Source organism: Leuciscus leuciscus (genome assembly GCF_965113295.1).
Source record: "Leuciscus leuciscus genome assembly, chromosome: 1".
Taxonomy (NCBI): domain Eukaryota; kingdom Metazoa; phylum Chordata; class Actinopteri; order Cypriniformes; family Leuciscidae; genus Leuciscus; species Leuciscus leuciscus.
The window spans coordinates 44,843,629-44,861,781 of NC_138725.1; the positions used below are offsets into that span (position 1 = coordinate 44,843,629).

The following is an 18,153-nucleotide window of genomic DNA, read 5'->3' on the forward strand; positions in this document are numbered from 1 at the left end:
AACAATGTTAGGAAGACTGTTCCAGAGTTTAGGAGCTAAATAGGCCAGAACTTTGAGATAGCAATAGAAAAGCATAAGAGACTAGTTTCAAAACATAACAAATAGTAATGTTTACAAACTTTTGCCATGTACTATATATATATATATATATATATATATATATATATATATATACATATATGTACATAACATATATATATATAGCGCATATCAAGTTAATCCCACTTCAAACGAGTTTGTGCTCAATAGTCTATTATTATCATCACATAGGCTATATTGTTTTATATACTTTAGAAGGGTTATGTGATCACTAAAGTTTAAAGGTTGAAAGCTTTTGTCAGCGCTCAATTCTGAATCAAAAACGATCCCACTTTTGCATTGTTAACCTTACTCAGAAAGGGTTCATTCTTCAGCAGCAGGATTGCCCATTTCGTGTTTTTCACACATACGTGCCGTCAATATTGTCAATTACTCTGTACTGTATCTGCACTCAGCCTAGAAACTGCTCTGGCCCATTTTCTGCAACTGCTGTGACTGATTGCTTTAAAAGCAGCGTAAAGATCAGTGCAAGTATGAAAGCATCAGAACTGTTCATAGAAATGTTTGAACACCTGTGGGGTGCCACTGCTCTTTTACTTTGATCATGATGCCTTAAATGCTGTACAAAAAGATGAGCATAAATTTTGCTTCCACTGATGTAGACCGTGTTCGTCATTCACGTGGCGATGTATCGAATGCAGGGACTACTGAAAATATTCACTTTGAATATGATAGGAAATGATTAAACAGAAGAATGTCTTCAAAGGAAAATCACGTGGGTGTCACTTAAAATAGATACACATTTCTCTCCCGCCGGAATCAAAGATGTAATTTTTCTGACTTATAGAAATTAAATATACATGAAAAATAACATGTTATTTGTTGTGTTCTATAAATTCATTCACATCTCTATTTTATAATTGTATAAAAAACAAAATTTTTTTTTTTTTTGATATTGAAAATACCACACTGAAGAATTTTCTGTAGAAAAAAAAAGAAAGAAAGAAAGAAAGAAAAAGAAGACGTTTTGAAAAATGGATTTGGGTCCTATGTTAAACCCCAATGTTATTAAAAAATATTATTTTGGGTTTTGCATAAAACCATACAGATCTGAAACACTATATTGGTGTTTTGTTCCTAGGTGATTCAATGACTCATTCATTGAAAAATGAAAAAATGACAAAATTCAACCTCTTGTTTCATTTCTGAATTAATGTGTTTTTGAAATTAATTGGTTGATTGGTTGAATGGATGATTCAATGACTAACTCATAAAAACACATAGTTTGTCTGGAATGAGCAATAGAAACAGTAAAAAAAGTCCCAGTGCTGTTGGACTGTACATGATGTTATGTCTCTCAGATGTTGATCAGTGCCTGCCTTCAAAAAGAAGGTTTATTCAGCCATAAACCAGAGATAAAACTAAATACTGCTATTTATATGCTTTTTTATATATATTTTTATTTTGCTTCAGAAAATATTTAGGTTGAGATTAGGCTTAGGTGCTGGTATAGTTATGAAGCCGCATTTGCACACATCCACAAACAATCTTTCTTTATGTAGCCGGTGAGATGGCAATTAGTGGAGGGCGTGGCCAGGTAGGTAGAGGATATTTAAGCAGGCACCTCTAGGGAGGCCTAGAGAGGAAGTCCAATCTGTTGTGGGGAATTGTGCTGTTTGGTAGCCGTTCCTTGTGTGTTGGTGCACAGACGTGGTCTGGTTGAGAAGGTAGGCCAAGCAAATGTTGACACTTTTGTTTTATATTTACAAAGCTTTTTTCACTGAATTAGATGTTTTTAATGCAGACACAAACATTGTGCGGTCCGGTGACAGGTCCATGTTGGTTTGTGCATGAACGGTTTGGTGAGCAGGTAGGCTAAATAAATAGTGATTGCTGTGTTTCATATTTATGAAGACTTTTATTTAATTAGGGAATTGTTTTTAATATAGACGCCAAACGGTGTGGATTTGTAGGCCGTTGGTCACGCCCGTTTCTATCTTGGAAGTTAGTCCAGGATTAGTGGCTGTGTTGCAGGTTTTTTGAGGTTTTTTATACAGTGTTTGAATGTGTCTTGATTTTATTTTCTAATGAGATTTAAATAAATACGTTTTGTGGTGATCTTTTTGTGTATTGCTAATTTGTATTGCTAATCATGTTTTTGTTTTTTGTATTAGGTTTAGTTGATCGCTGTTCCTCGTGAGTTTTTGTTTTGATTTCCCCATCTAGCCAGTACCGATATGTGCGCGCTGTATGCCTCCAGCGCAATGTGTATGGATGTTGTGACTCGTACTGGCTAGTGGGGTGTTTTCCTTTTTATTTTTTTTCCTTGTTTGTATGTCACTTCCCAGCCTCGTGTTGCCAGCCAACTCTTGTACTCTCTGTACTATACTGATGCTTTAAAGCACATTAACTATTTATTTGCATGATATTTAAGCTTGCAGTGGAATTTCTTTTTTTGTGTGTTGGTTTGAGTATGGTTTACTTTCAATTGATATTATTTCTGTTTGTGTCATTTACTTTGTTTATTTTGAGTTGTTTTGTGTGACAAAATTGGGATTGTATTGGGGTTCATAGGAGGTTGGCTGGTCATTAATATCCTTCGAGGGGGAATTGAGTTTTTTTGTTCTACAATGTATTTTCTTTTCTTTGATTTGACATATGTATTGTCCTATTGGTTTGTGTCAATAAATCTGCTTATTTTTGTGAGTACATTGTAGTTATTATTTTTTGTTCCCCCCCCTGGTTTAAAGGAACGGTACCCCTTGGTAACATTTACAAAAACATTTCTGCAGCGGGTTTTCTACCTATAGACACCACTGCGAAATGGGAACAAACTGAAATATTGTGTTATAAATGTACAGTATTGCTTTAATATGTTGCGTTACTTTGTCACTCTGCTCTTTAAGGTCTAATCTGATCCGTCAGTCCCTTACACTGTTCTGCTCATTCGAAATCAAGGTTATTTATTAATTAATGTTAGCAAATGAATTAATAGACGAGGTGTGCGAGTGTTCTTAAGTGGCCAAGTAGTGTCTTCTGCTAAACCTCTATAACAATTACTGCATTTCTCTATATTTGAGTTATCTGATCCAAACGAATCAGCTCATTTGTATTTAAATGTGAAAGAACAGGCCTCTAATCACAACCATGCCATACATTACTGTTGCAGCTGGGGTCCATTCATAGGAATCATTTCAGCCAAATCATTTTTAATGAGATACTTTTGACATGTCTGTACATAGTGTCAAACTGAACATTTTGTGAGAATCCACCACAAGGTGGTGCTATAATACATTTACGTTTTTGCCAATGGCTGTGCATCAGTGAATACTTGCATCAAATTTCTTATGAATCCCTGCGTCATGTATAACATTTTGTCAGCTATTAAAAAAAATTATAATTAAAGGTTTGGAATTTTTTTTAACATGGCCCCCTAAGCCCCCTTGTCTGATCCACAAAATATGCAATCGTGAGCAAATACATTTTGATTAATTTAATTGTTGTGGATATATAGGCTGATATATTCTTGAGTGGAGGCGGCTACTTTTGTTGGGGTGGTATGAGTGTTAAATAAAAAATAAAAGTATTTTTTTTAGGTTTAATAACATTCTAAAAGCTCTTAATTCCACTGATACTACTGACTGGCAGGTGTATTTAGGTTGCTTCAGAGGCATAAGGTAGGCTACTGTAAGTATTACAATGCAACAATAATCGAGCAATGCAATAACTTTTACTTTTGATACTTAAGTACTTTTAAAAATGAGTAGCCTACTTCTGTACTTTTACTCAAGTAAAAATCGATCTTTACAACTTTTACAATGGAGTAATATTTGTACTTTCACTCAAGGAAGTTGTGTACTTTGTCCACCTCTGTCTGTGATTAACATGAATATAAGATGTTATAATTCAAAAACAGTGGCTGTGAATCAATAGTGCAGCTTACTTTACCACTTTGATATATATGGTATGTCTGGCCCCTTCACTGGAAATTTCACAGCTAATTAACAATTAGCATGTACACAGAGGTCAGTCATATCATGCCAGTCAGGAATCCAGAACAGATAAGGAAAGTTTTGTAAGTAAAAAAAAGAAATTGAACCCTTGAGTTTATAACGCCTGCAAATGTATATTAAAAGATACACAGTTGTTATATATATAATAAGAATATAAATAATATAATATATTTAAACAAATAAATAAAATAATAAAATACTGCATCATCACATTAGATGGTTTCTTTATTTAAAGGTGGGGTAAGAGATATTTAAAAAAGGCTGTTTGAAAGTTGATCGACATCAAACGTGTAGCCAATCAGCATTAGGGGGCGTATGACGGTGGAGGAGAGAGAACGAGCAAGAGGGAGATTTGAAGAAAGACTATAGAAAGAGAGATGGCTGAGAGACATTACAGAAAGAGAAAAGCTCATATGAATATCACTGGAAAAGAGCTTTAGGACCTGCGTTAATATTAGAAAAGCTTTCCAGCGCTGAAGAGAGCTAAGCAGGAAGGCCTGAAAACAGATCGGAAACGCGGAGGTCGCTTTGATTCCGCTCCATACGTGAGTAACACTGGTTTTGAGTGTCATTGTTTGTCTGGAGCTGCTGTGCTGAATTAACTCTTGTTTGTATTTACTCTTGTGTGTGTATGTCAATTTTCTGTGCTTCCTTGTCGTTCGGTCATAATGTTCACTTTATTTTTCGTGAAGTTTTATTTTGTTGCGCTTCTGCTACGATAATGTCATCTACCCTTGCGTGTGTAACGGAGGCCAGCTAGTGAGAGTTGTGTAGGCTGATGACTGATAGTCAATGCGGTGTTTACTGTTTAGCGGGGCGGGGGGTTAGGATTGGAGAGTGAGCTTTGGAGGCGGAGCAATGGAGAGAGATGGGTGGAGATGTTTGTTTGGGTTGATTTCAAATATCAACAATGTTCAGCAATGACTTTGAGAAATAACATACTGCACCTTTAAGGGCACTTTTGACTTGAAGAATAAGCCATTAATCAAATACTTGTATCATAATGACATGTTCATGTGAATGATTTTACCATCTGTAATAAGTTTACGATATAATCCAGTATCCCTCTGGTAGTCCTTCTCAGCCAGGTCGTATTTGGCAGCTCTGCTTTGAGGGAAGTGGAGAGTGGACCACTTCCAGAAACTCTTCTGGCTTTTTTTCTCCTATCTTCCTCCATCAATCTCAGAAGCACCAACAGGGGTCTCATAAAGCCATGAGGATGGTTTTCCACCATGTTGGTGGTGTATTTGAGTAGTGTGCAAGGTTCATGTACACACTCCATATATCAAGCGCTTTGTTCGGGTGTGAACTTAGCTGCCCCATTAATAAACTGTTTGTCACTCAGATATCAAATAACCCGAAACGTCAACCTATAAAATGAGCAAGAGTCTTTCTCGCCTTTAAAGGGATAGTTCACCCAAAAATGAAAATTCTGTCATCATTTACTCACCCTCAAGTTGTTTAAAACCTGTATGAATTTCTTTTTTCTGCTGAACACAAAAGAAGATATTTTGAAAAATGTCTAACCAAACAGTTGATGGACCCCAATGACTTCCATAGTATTTTTTTTTTTTTCTACTATGGAAGTCAATGGGGTCCATCAACTGTTTGGTTACCGACATTTTTCAAAATATCTTCTTTTGTGTTCAGCAGAAAAAAGAAATTCATACAGGTTTTAAACAACTTGAGGGTGAGTAAATGATGACAGAAATTTCATTTTTGGGTGAACTATCCCTTTAAATACTGGGCAACACGTTCTAATTGTCATAGAGGTTTGTGACGTCATAAAGGCTCGAGCAGAGGTGCTGACGAGAATGAGAATAGAAAAAAAAAACATAGAATGCATCACCTTACCTGGTCATTTTGAATGATTTAATTCATATTTAATTATATTTGCCATGTACTTTATATGGTGGTATGTAAATATAACAGTGCAGCGACTGCTTAAAGTTTTCGCCACAAGAAACTTACATGAATGAGAAAATGCAGCACGCAAACTGCTTGATGTTAAAAAGAGTAAGCGCAATAAACCGCGAAAAATAACCATCTTGACCAGTATATTGACGTAAACACAATCGGTTATATCTTCAGTGAACGTTGCTGAACGATATTGTAGTTCCTGAAGTGACTGCAGCCTATAATGTTAATCAAACAACAAAAGAAAAAGAAAAAATCACTCGCTCTTGACTGAACAACTTTATAGCTTTAATTAATGTACATGAAATTTGTACTGTGAAGGCTATTCAGTGTTTTATTTTCATTATTCAATTTCTTATTCACTTAAAGCCCTGTTTATTTATTTTGTAATATTGTGTTTGTCCTAGCATTTGTTATTTGTAGCTCTGTGGCACTATAATACTCACGTTTTAATAACCCTGCATCAGCTAGCATAAAAATTCCTTATTTCTTAAAATCCTTCAAACACTAAAAAATGTAGCCTATGTTTTTGTGTATAAAATGTGTACTCAATGTAAATGACAGATAATGGGCTGCAATACCAATGTTGTCCATATAACAAGACGTGTACAACATTAGGCCTATTATAAATCCTTTTAGGTATAATCTTTTTCAAATCCATTTTTTGTAACTATTATGCCTTTATGAAAGCAAACTTTTGTTTTATCAAACCTTAATATCAGTGGAGACTGCCTTTGCCATAAAATCACATTATAAGCCAGTGGTACTTGGACCCTGATGATTGCCGTTGGCGGCTGTGTTTTATATTTAAATTTGTAATGTGCACTATCATGACCTTTCGCTGACCCTCTTTTGACCTGTATAATTTCTCCACGAAATTAAGGAGCACGTTCCCTTGACCTGAATACCACTAAATGCTAATTAATGCCTGCTCAGAAATAACCCAGCAATAGCCGTCATTTCAATTTCTAGGTTAACTAGACCCGATTATAGTCCGACTATGAGTAACACACTTCTAGCCAAAATAACCTTGAATTTGGTTACATGTCGTTTTTGCCGAAAAAACTTGCGAGATGTATGTTATTCCATCATTTAAGCAAAGTAAACACTGATTACAAGGTGTTTGCTTTAATTTCTTCACTCATTTCATTTCTTTGTTATCTAATTGATGACTAGTTCTTGGGCTATGGTTTAGACATCTATTAGATTTTCACTGACTGCCCAAATTTTGCCTTGTTTTAGCCTAGACGTCAGGGCTGTGTTTGGACGGCTATTAGACGTCTTTTAAATGCAAAATTGCTTGCTGGGAAGCGTCTGTGACACTCCATCAGCCAGCTCCAATTCACGTATTTTTATCATGCTTTTCAGATACAGATCAAGATATATAGATATATTAAAAATCCCTTCTTAATTGTCTGTTCTCTCAGATATGTTTTTGTTGGCTCCAAACTATTTAACAGCCTTTAGAAAAGTGTGCTTTTTTTGCCTTAACACAAAAGGTACAACATATAGCCTGCACTAAGCCTTGTTCTTCCTTTCTGCAAATGCCAGAAATGTCATTTCTGTTTGAATTTTTAAATAATCCCTGCTCATTAATTCATTTGGGAAATTGTGTTAATTATGCAGGCGGGGAGCACCACATCTAGAACTTGGCCTTATTTTATTCATAACCACGTGCTAATGACTGAATCTCTGATTGATTAACAAGACGAAACTACTGAAGTGTAATAATAGAGTAATTCTGTTTGGTTCATGCTGTACGTTTCATGGATCAGCTCTCTGTTGTGCTTCTAACAAGCCTAAAATCAATCACATCCTTGTCGTTCAGCAAAGGATCAACAGTGGCCTTGTGAATTGATTAGATAGTTTGCGCATTAGGAAAAATACATCCATTTTTGTGCTTTTTGCAGCATTGATGCTGCTCTTGTCTCATTGCAGGGGAGTCAGGGAAGGTTTCTGCAAGGCCACTAACCTTGAAGGGATCAATGATATGAGAATAAGCACACGGAAAACTCATGCTTTCAGCTGCTAGGAGACCACAGGATATGGAGAAAGACATGCATAACATTTCCTCTAGAAATGTTTGAAATAAATCAGTCTTTCTGCTCGAAATAATTGTGGTGAGATGTCATGTTTGCGCTTGGAGAACTAAAGAGAATTAATTATGGAAAATGCAAGTGCCTGGATCAATGATTTATGTAACAGAGCTCATATCCCATGGGGACTATTAGAGCTTCTCAATCTTTTTCACGGACTAATTATTTAAAAATAAATGTAGCTGGAACAATGGATTCATTGCACAACACAAGTGTAACAAATGCTGTATAATAAATGTGCTTTTAATGCCCATTAGGGGAAAAATAAACACACTGGAGTCGAGTGATGGTTTTCTGAGCTTAAAGTTGCTCTAAGCGATGTCACACGTTTTTTAGGGCAAACTTTTTTTTTTTGTCACAAACAGCAAACATCTCCTCACTATCCGCTAGCTGCCTGTCCCCTGAACACACTGTAAAAAAACGCGGTCTCTGTAGACACCACAGGCTCCACAAACGGCAACAAAAACAAACTGGGCTCACCCGCACCACGAAACACAACAAACAGTGTTCCAGCCAATCACTGGCAAGAAGGTGGGGTTTGGGGGGTTAGTGCGCGTACACATGAAGGGGGTGTGGAGGAGAGACGAGAGAGAAGCATAGAGACAGAGCGCAACGCGTCATAATCTGAAGACCACGTCCACCGGGGGGGAAAACAGTCCAACGGTCTCCATTGACTTTGCATTGCGAGAGGCTGCCTCTTTGTCATTTCTTGCTTCTAACAAAATACAGAATAATGCCTAAAAGCTGCTATGTGACAAGGTGTACAGCAAACAAGCTAAGAAACCCAGAAATAATTTTTCATAAGCTGTCGACCCCAAAAAACGAGCGTTTGAGGACATAAAAGTGGATACAGGCTGGAACGAATGGGTAAATTGTGGGATCCTGACACTCAGTATGCACTAAAATACACTACGTGTGCAGTAAGTTAAACATTTGGTCACTGGTGAGTCAAATATCCAAATGTCAGTTTTATATATTATATTTCTGCAAGATAAACTATCCTGTGTTGCCGATTAGTGTCTCCTCCGGCGGGCGTACGCGTACGTTAGTTCTCAGAGTAATGAGACACGTGACGCTCTGTCTCAACTGCCTGTATCCACTTTTATGTACTAAACACTCGTTTTTTGAGGTCGAGAGCTAATAAAAACGTATTTCTGTTTTTTTTTTACTTGTTTGCTGTACACCTTGTCACACAGCAGCTTTTAGGCATTTGTCTGAATTTTGTTAGAAGCAAGAAATGACAAGGAGGCAGCCTCTCGCAATGCAAAGTCAATGGAGACGGTTGGATTGTTTTCCCACTGGGTGTGGGCGTGGCCTAAATACGCTCTGTCTCTATCAAGAGGGAAGTTTGAATTATGGCCGACACACGACCAAAGAGACGACGTTCCGATGAACAAATTGCAAAGAAGAGGGACAAGGATAAGGAACGTGCGAAGTACCGAATTTACATCGGAAAAACCTTCAAAAGGTGGCGAGAACTCCGCCGGCAGAAGGGCTTCCAATCCGACATTCACTTGCTCTGTTTTTGCTGAACAGGTAAATCCATTTTTCTTTCTAAATTGACGTTCATGTTCGCCAAACCAACACAAGGATGTAATTAGCTAGAACTATGCAGTCAGGTGAATAGGCTACAACATATAAGTTACGTTTCTAGCAGCTAACGATTGATCTCTAATTGTAAATGATCAAGCAAATTCACAGTAGGGCGAAAATTTGTGTGAATAGTTGTTTTCACCCACTGTTTGTTATGAATTTAAATGTTCATTTATAGGCTATTGACAACTTTGACCAAATTTGTTTACGCCGCCGCCGTTGTTTATGCTCACTGGGAAACGCGAAGCTAACGTTATCTTGCTATTAAACGATTTTAAGATAATGTTTCTCTTTATCTCTGTTCTGCAATATATAAAAGCATTTTATCTAACTTGGCGACATTACACATTGAATGAAGTATCAGTAAAATTCAGCTTTGTTTGTAGTGACTACTTTGACTTTCCTTTATGCCGGGAGGGAGGGGAGGAGGGAGGGCTCTCGGTCTAGCTAGCCTCTGTTTTGTTTGACAACAATTTGAACGTCAACAGAAGTTACATCTCCCCACATCGCTTAGAGCACCTTTGATTAATTTTTTTATAAAAGATTCAAACATTTTCTCTTTAGACACCATTGTGAGTTTGGAAGCAATTGTAAAACTATTTATGAAACTATATGTGTAAATAATATATGGAAAAATGTAATCTCTAAAATGTATAAATTAACATTATTTCATCAAACATATTATATATTACATATCACAGGGGTTTTCAAACTGGGTCCACATAAAAATGTCAGTAAAAAATATATAAATAAATAAAATGAATCAAATGACAAAAAATGCTGTATTATTCATGCCAGGGCCAGTAGTTGGCAATGTCACTTTGTAAAGAAACTCTATGCGCATATAGACTGAACACGTAATTTTCACAATACGCGTTTTTGTAGTTTACACAGAGAAGATAACGATATCGTCTTCAAAAAATGTGCACTTTGAAACACGTTTTCAAAAGTTTGCTTTTTCAGGCTCCCGAAATATAATTGTTGTATTGTTTTGGCCGTTTTGTACGGCCAAAACACATAGAAAGTTTTCAGTTTTGTCGTGTAAACAGGCCCTTAGTTTTGCACTGTTTTCGTTTCAGTTTCCCGTGTTTTCTTTGTTCATGCTCTTCTGTTGCAATAGCTTTTGACTGGCCCTCATGTGTTACACCCGTGTCTTGATAATTAATTATCTCATTCAGTCCCTAATGTTCCTGGCCCTGTGTTTGTAGAACTGCTTTATAAATAAAATGAACTCATTTAATTAATGATCTATACAGTGGAACTGAATGAACACAGAACTGACTTCAGCTGAACAATGACACATTTTTTTTCTTTTAGAGCTGCTGTACACCAGAAATGAACTCTTTGCGTCATTGAATAATTTTCCTGTTACTACTGAAACAACAGGAACAGATTGTACTGAAACAATCTGTATTGTATAAAGTAGTACTATATAAATAAAGGTGACTTTTACATGAGAGTGGATGATACTCAAGATGGAAGAGTCCGAGTACCACTTTAGAAAGAATAACATGCAATCTCTGACGTGCTGCTATTTTTCTTGGCCTTCACCCAGACCTTCACCATGCGGTGGGGTTCAGAGATGCTCCTCCTCCTCAAGATACAGTCATTATACAATCCCTCTTGGGGATTGACCATCTGGTATTCAAAGGTGATCATTATGCTGCTCTGGTAGAACTGCTGCATGATCTGCTAAGGAAAGAGGTCTGCAGTTACTTGTGTAAAAATAAATGAAAGTGTCTGATCCTGCCTTGCTTACAAATGACTATATCAATGGTGCAGTACTTACACAACTGCAGGAAGAGAACAACTGCCTTTACGTCATATATCCTATCAGTCTGTGAAGGAAACTGTGAAAGAGCAATCAGAAAACAATCAGAAAATAAGCTATGTGCAATTGGACTCCTATAACCTGTGCGTCAATTCATCATACGCAGACACACAGCTCTCTGGTAATGTCTGTAACAGGGTGAATGAAGATACTGGATGTGACATCAGATGTGATTTAAATAAAACTTAAAGCCACAATATGTAACTTTTTTGCTTTAAAAATAGCAGAAATCACTATATCTATGTTATATATATTTTTTTGTTGTGTACTTACATTATCCCGACTGTTTCCAACAACTTTCAAACCAGGAGAAATTTGTAATTTAATTCGAGAAACGTCCCGTTTCTTTATTTCCATTTTGTCGCCGTCAATGGCGTCATATCCGCGTTGTCCCTGGTTTCCGCTCGTACTGCCATGGCAACCAGAGCTATGAACCAGAGCCCTCTGATAGTAACCAAAGTGACTGACGTTAGTTCGCAATGTCTATTTGCACGCTGTTGTTGTTTCGTTCAAACATTATGGACCATGGCAAGCAGACTTTGGATACAAAAGGAGAACTAAACTGAGAATCAATATCAGCGCTGTGTTTTCGAGATGCCTAGAGCTCCCATAGACAGTATATAAACGAGAGCTCCACGTCCGAGACTTCGACCGCTTCTACATGTACTTTATTAAACAGGTGAGCAGATTTACATAAAACGAATCAATGTTATATAGCTCAACATGATGAAATGTTAGAATATGATCTGTATGTTATTCTAATGTTGATCCAGCTTACTGCTAGTCTCATACAGACAAACTAACACATACATTTCAACACATTCAAATGCAGTTTAGTGTGATAGTGTAATGTTAGACCAAGTGAAACAACGCTGCGTTACCTCACAAGTTTAATTTGTCTAATAAACTGACCTGTGACTGTGAGTAGTAATTCTGCACTCGCGTGTAACGTTAGTTCAGTAGAATGAAATGTCCATATCGCGTCGCGTGTGGAGCTGATAGCTGTCTCTTAGCAATCCCGAACTGCTTCATATCACAGTCATGATAAAAGCATCGATGTATTCAGTCATCCATAAACATTATTAGATCCATAGATTAGATCGGTCGGCTTGACGTTGACGACAAGATCCATAATTCTTAGCAAATGTTGCGTCATGAAACTACGCCTTTGTTATTGTAAATAGGTTAGCGACCCCTAGTGGCGAAAAATTCCATACTGTACGTTTAATATAAATGTTAAAGTTAATGAAGTAAAGTATCCAAAAGGATATGGTGCTAAACTAAAAGGAGGTGTAGTAGACTGCATTTTACGACAGTGGTGGATTTTAGTTGAGCCTCATCACATGCTACCAGCAGGACACCACTGTAAAAAAAAAAGTTGCTGCCTTAAATCTTTCAGTACAATCAATTTGGATGTTTAAGTCGGTTTAACTTAAATTACATTAAACTGACTTAAAAATGAGTTGAATCTTGTTAAACTTGTTCATCTTGTTGTATAACATAAAAAAAGTTAAAAATTGCATAACTCATTTTGATGAGTTAAAGCAATGTAAAAACATGTGGTCATAACTTATTGATCATCATTTTTTATATGAATGGATCAGCACTGCTGTAAGTGAGGTGGTCGTTCTAAGATATGATTCATGTCAATACCTTTAGCATTAGATGGTGGAATTAGGGTCAGCTGAGGTCTTCTCTTTACTGAGATCCAAGTCAAATCCTCATGTAGAGAAAATCCTGCTTACGAATAAGAATTATTAACTCATTTGTGGTTGTACCATATGACATTTTACAACCTTGCTATCATAAAAGTATATAATGCTAATAATAATTTAATATGTATGCAGCCTATCGGCCTTGATACAGTCATAAGAGTTTTACCGGTTACTCTCTCTAATTAGTTGTTAGTCATCTCTCTGACATGTTAGTTGCACCTGACTTTATTTATTTTATTTTATTTTATATTTCATTTTTTTTTAAATCATATAAGAGGATCTTCAAGCTCATGTAGACATGTAGGCCTAATCATCTACTGATCTTGCCATTGTGCTTGATGACAGCTTCATCAGTAGTGCTTGAGTTCCAGGAGATGTAATAATAATAATAATAATAATAATAATACATTTTATTTATTTGGCGCCTTTCTGGACACTCAAGGTCGCATGTACAACCTAGAGAGCCATACTGGTATACAGCCATCGTAAACACACGCACCGCATCTGTGTGCAATGTGACAACTGCTGTCACTCGACTTGTCAAACTGTCTATCAAATACAGCCAACTATTACATGGACCTCCTTGAAACTGTAAATGTTTCATTCTCATACAGTAAATGGCCAGAAATGCTTCAGATATTCAGTTTCAGATGCATGTTTGTGCTAAGTAACATCTTAGACCAAGAAGTTGATAATATCCTATTGTTTTTTAAATCAGTTGAGTTCAAGGAGACATTGAACTTGTCCATGATTTTTTTTATTACCTCCAAAATGATGGAGGAGTGAAGTGATTGATTACATAACAGCTGCCGTTGAAGGTCAGCTCTGGAAGGCATTTGTCATTGATTGCCTGGCCTCTCAATATGCACATGCATCCTGAGGACATCGGTCTTAGACTTCCCATATACTTATATTTCCCTTTATAAAACAAGAAATAAATTAGTGGGATTGTTGATGGTTTCTCTGAAAATAGAGCTAGTATTTAATTTGCCCCCTCGAAAAGTAGAAGACATTCATTTCAAGTCCACAAAAGATTGTAGCTTTAAGATTGACTATTCAAAAGTTAAAGAGAGAAGACCTTGGATACAGAATACCAGATATAAAAAGGCAGGACTGAAAATTAAATTCAAGTTTGCTTCTCAAAAGCTTTAACGTTTTAAATGTAAGTCAAGCTTTTTTGGGAACCAGAAATTAGTTTTACAAGACAAATGTCCATCCACTCTCTGATCAACTAAAGAGAAACATTTGTTTACAACACATTACTGTATAAACTCTGTTATGACTGGCTGTAACCTATTCAAAAGAGAGTAACAGTATACTCATCATACTCCAACAGTAAAGTTCTCAAAAGTCCTATATCAGAGCAATCCATTCGCATATAGGCCTATGCCATTTCAGAAATGTAGTATTCTTTAAAAAATCTAAATTAATCTTCACAGAATAGGTTCATTTCAATTAGGCACATTTCCCCAATTGAAAAAAAAGGCTAGTTTATATCAAACACTGCTTGGCATTTCTGAAGTCATTTTAGAAATTCACAAAAACCAATTCCACTCTAAAGATTTACAGTTTTTTTTTTTTTCTAATATTGGACATTCCTGTGACGGCAAAGTTAAAATTCAAACAAAAAGCCTGAGCATGACTAACAAAATATATAGCCTATCATTTCTTGTAATGCTGTGCACCACCATACATCTATTCATTTTTGATTTTTGTTCATTGATGGTGGTGGATTCTGTGTCTGAACTCGGCGACTAGACTGCGCATACGCTAAAGTTTTACATACTCACTGTATGCATATCTAAACGAATATGTGAATCATGAAAATTCATGTCCGCCAAAGTTGGGAAAAAAAAATCTTTAATTTTAGAAAAATCTTTAAAATCTTTAACAAACAAGCGAACTAATACTGACAGAGGAGGAAGACAGTGGAGTACGCGTGGTCCATCTCGCCAAATTCTGGATTTACAAATTTACAGCCCATCAGCTGACACAGGTGCAACATTCTTCAATCTTTAATGCCAACTGCACCTTTTTTTTCACTGATACCCGCCTGAACAACCATGTGCTTCAAAAAATTCCCTTTTATCAGCATAATTTCCAATTCTTTGTGACTTTGTTAGTGTTGACCATAAACTACTGTTCAAAAATGTTTCTGTGGCCAATATAAGATTATAAGAGTCAGGCGACTCTGATTTACAGCCAGACTCGCATGAAATGTGCAAGTAAATGTTTTCAAGTACTTGGTGTCATTTGTTCAGATCTGGCAGGCGCTAATATAATATTTAATAGCCCACCACCTCTGGCTGTCATCCAGAATTTACAGGAACATGATTTGCTTTCATAACATAACTGTGGCAACATGTTTAAGATGCATTGAATGGTTTTATTATAGCTATGGGAATTGCTTTGTTTTGGTTTGCTTTTGAGCGTTTTGGGTTAGGACACATTTGTTGCATTGCTCATAGCGGTTGTACGAAAGGCTTATTTGCAAGAATAGTTTTGTTGAAATATAGCACCATATAAATATGCATAACATTAACCTGACCATATGAAAGGTTTGCAATTATTTTCTATAATTATTAGAACTTTCCTGTTGCTCTTGCAATGCCCAAGATCACGGGTTCAATTGCCATTTCAGAAAACAAGAACTGAAATGCAATGTAAGTCGCTTTGGATAAAAGCGTCTGCCAAATATAAACGTAAATTTGAGTTTTTGTTCTCAAACATGTATTCACTGTTAATTACATCATCACACTTCAGTGTAAAAGTGAAGAATTTAATCAATAATCTGGAGTTAATGGATTAAAGAAAATACTACATTTAAACGCATGAACACATTCGATTCTTTGACAAATGAGACTGCATTACAAAAATCAAACTGCAAATGTTTTAACTTAGCTTTTATTACCAGGTAGGGAGAAGAATGGTATATCGGTGGTGCTGCATTATTGCTGTGGATTATTTATTTAGCAGGTTTCCAATATTCTCAGCAGCTCTCTGTATAGTGAGAAAATCAATCTAGAGCCCTCAGCATTGAACCAAATTCTGCTCATGTGTCAGCCTGTGTGTCCCCTTAATTAAACCATCCAAACTAGAGTACACCATTTATTTCCACTTTTCATTCCTAAGGTACAGAGGAACAGAGTGTGGGAAGTGTGGTGAATTGGTCTTAACTCCTCCCCATGCATTTTTCAAGAACTATTTTGCTTTCTGCTATGGATTTACAAACAAACAAGTGAGAGGGATAAACACACAGCATGTCTTCATGTACCCTGCTTCTGAATCTGTTCATGTAAGTCTGTTTTTAAATGTGCATTTGCACATATTTATTTAGAATATAAATATATATTTTTAATTGAGGCACACCACAACACAATAAGCCTTCATTACATTGATTTGTTGTCTATTATTTAAAATTCACAGATGTGTCAAGTGGCAGGTGTCGAAAACATGAGCAAAATACAGCCTCCATTATTTCCACAAATAATTAGAGAAATATATTTCCCATGAGAATCTCCTCTAGAGTCTTACCGCTTATCATCTAATCTGTTCAAAGAGAAGCATCTCTGGGAAATGCGGTGTACTTTCACACCTACACAGAAAGCCTGCAGAAAGATTTCAGTGCTTTTCATAATGAGCAGTATGCAATGCACCTTTACTTAGACGTGCATTTCTCTTTGAATACAGAGCTAAGAGTAAATGCTTGGTGACCTTGGAAATAAATCAGACACAACTTCGTGCTTTGGATGGAATGTTAGATTCACAACAAACTTGTCCTTTATTTAATGTGATTTGTGCACTTAGCAATGTAGATCCATAGATGTATGACTGTATATACTAGCAATGCAAGTTGTCTGTTAAATTCTCTCTCATACGTGCAGAACGCCCTGTGTAAGAATTACATTTATGAAAATCTTGGAAACATGACAGCAATCATGTTAAACAGATACAAAATAGTATGTTTAACTGAGTCATGTTGCAGGCAGACCTTGTGTTAAATAGAGTTCAAGCAAACACTGTCTTATAGGTAAAGCATCATTCCTCAAAAGAAAGTGTTAATCTTTGAACCACTCTAGACTAAAAAGCAGTGGGTACTGATGAGACCCTAACTAACTATGTTTCCACCAAATTTGGACATAGCGTACATTAAAGGGATAGTTCACCCCAAAAAATAAATTAACCCATGATTTACTCACCCTCAAGTCATCCTAGGTGTATATGACATTTATATGACATACAAATTTCAGACGAATACAATCGGAGTTATAATAAAAAATGTCCTGGCTCTTCCAAGCTTTATAATGGCAGTGAATCGCTGTTTCTGTTTTTAAGTCCATCAAAGTGCATCTATCCATCATAAACGAACCCCGTCTCCAGGGGGTTAGCTTCCGGCCAAACGAACATACTGATTCGAGTAATGTGACGTACTGCTGATATTTACGCTATGTCATGACGCACTACGCTACTTCCGACTTCATAAGTTGTGTAAGTTGCGCTTTAGGCGTAAGTAAGACTGCATATGATCGTTTGGCCGGAAGCTAGAATTTTACTTTGTAACCTGTTAAATATGGATATTTTTCTTACACAAACGCATCGCTTCGCTTCAGAAGGCCTTTCTTAACCCCCCCGGAGCTGTGTGGAGCACTTTTATGATGGATAGATGCACTTTAATGGTCTTAACAAAACAAAAACAGCAATTCACTGCCATTTTAAAGCTTGGTAGAGCCAGGACATGTTTTAATATAACTCTGATTATATTCGTCTGAAAGAAGAATGTCTATACAACTATGACTTGAGTTTGAGTAAATCATGGGCTAATTTTAATTTTTGGGTGAACTATCCCTTTAAACCCACGTGACTTATCGGCTTTTCCAACATAATTCATTTGAGTGGAGTTTGCTTGGTGTAAGCTATAATACTTTATGGATAGTTATGCCTCTTCTTGA

General features: G+C 36.4%; 2 long non-coding RNA genes across 2 annotated transcripts in view; both read left to right on the forward strand.

The window, feature by feature from the left end:
• The window catches only part of LOC309514045, a 124,093-nt gene that overhangs the window by 57,123 nt on the left and 48,817 nt on the right, over positions 1-18,153 (forward strand). The gene's annotated exons all lie outside the window — the stretch shown is intronic.
• Positions 1,650-2,722, forward strand: LOC309511355. Its single transcript, XR_014210583.1, has 4 exons — positions 1,650-1,766; positions 1,844-1,909; positions 1,989-2,073; positions 2,214-2,722. It is a non-coding gene; the product is annotated as an uncharacterized lncRNA (long non-coding RNA).